The sequence below is a fragment of the Arachis ipaensis genome, chromosome B06, assembly GCF_000816755.2.
Source record: "Arachis ipaensis cultivar K30076 chromosome B06, Araip1.1, whole genome shotgun sequence".
Classification (NCBI taxonomy): Eukaryota; Viridiplantae; Streptophyta; class Magnoliopsida; order Fabales; family Fabaceae; genus Arachis; species Arachis ipaensis.
In genome coordinates, this window is record NC_029790.2 from 95,024,189 (window position 1) to 95,025,649 (window position 1,461).

Below are 1,461 nucleotides of genomic sequence, written 5' to 3' on the forward strand. Positions count from 1 at the left end.
ATAATCTATGACAAGTTAAAAAGAGAAGTTGAAGAGCTAGAAAAATTAATAGAGTCTCTAGAAAATAGTGATGAATCGATGATAGAGTTTACAGAAATTCTAAAATAAATAATGAAGCATAAAAAGATTGAAAAACCAGAAAATAAAATAAAAAGAAAAAGGACAAAAAAATTAAAAAGTAAAATAGAGGAGTATAAAAGGGAATTAAATAATCTTCAGATCGAAATTGATGATCTTATAATAAAAAGGATAGAAATAAGAATAAATATAAACAAGTTGGAATTAAACTTAAAAAATTTATAAATGCCTGGAAAGCCATATTATGACTTAAAAGAATTAAAGCTGTTGAAAGAAAAAATGGAGAATGAAGTTGAAAAATTAAAAAGATATTTAGAAACAACAGAAAGTGTAGAAATAAAAGAAGTTTTTGAGGATTTGAGAAATTATATTAAAGAAAAAGACAAACAGATAAAAGATTTTATATACAATAATCCATGCAAAAAAGAATATCATAATTATGATAGAAATTAAAACAGAATTAAAAAACTATAAATATGAAATCAGAATTATAAATATACATCAAGGACTAGTAATAAATGATCATATAACAAATACAAGAGAAATAGTAGAAATGGTCAATACTTTAGATTATGAAGTTGCAAATTATTTTTATCAAAATCCTTTAAATAAAGCACCACCAATTGAATCTATACAAATTATAAACTTATTCGAAGTAAAATATGAAGAGTTAATAGAAATTTCGAAAAGGAAATTAATGGAAAAATCGAAATTGAAAAAATTGGAAAAATCGAAATTGAAAAAATTGGTATCAGAGTCAAGTTAACGATTAAGGGTAACACTTTCTCTTTAAGCAATACTTTTAGTGATACGCTTTTAAATCAATAACAACCACAAAATAAAAAATGTCTTTACAAAAAATTGAAACTGACAACTTTATCAGAGTAGCCACCTTTAGATAGAGGATATAACATTAACCAGAATTAGCTCAACTTTCTCATGTATACTTATTTTTTGGGTGTTCATGGGTATAGATAATCCAATACCCATCAAAAATAGTTATATTGGTAAGATCCGATTAAATTCATTAATTTGAGTATTAGTTTTTTTTTGGGTGACCAAAATAAATTAAAAAAAAAACTAAATAAAAAATCTTCTTAAATAGTGACTGAGTATTAGTTTTGATATCGTAGAATCTTTAAAATATTTATTTTTTTTAATTTTTTAATTTTGTTTTCAATAAGGTATTGAATTACTCGAACTAATCCAATCAGATATTTTATTCAATTTTCATTTTTTTCTAAACTCAACTCAATTCCGTAAATACCCCTACTTATTTTTAGAGTGAGAGAATAACGAAGTAACTACCATTAGATCATTTTGGTAGGAGTCCAACATCAGATACACTTTACAATTGAAGGAAAATTCCACTTTAAAAGAGAG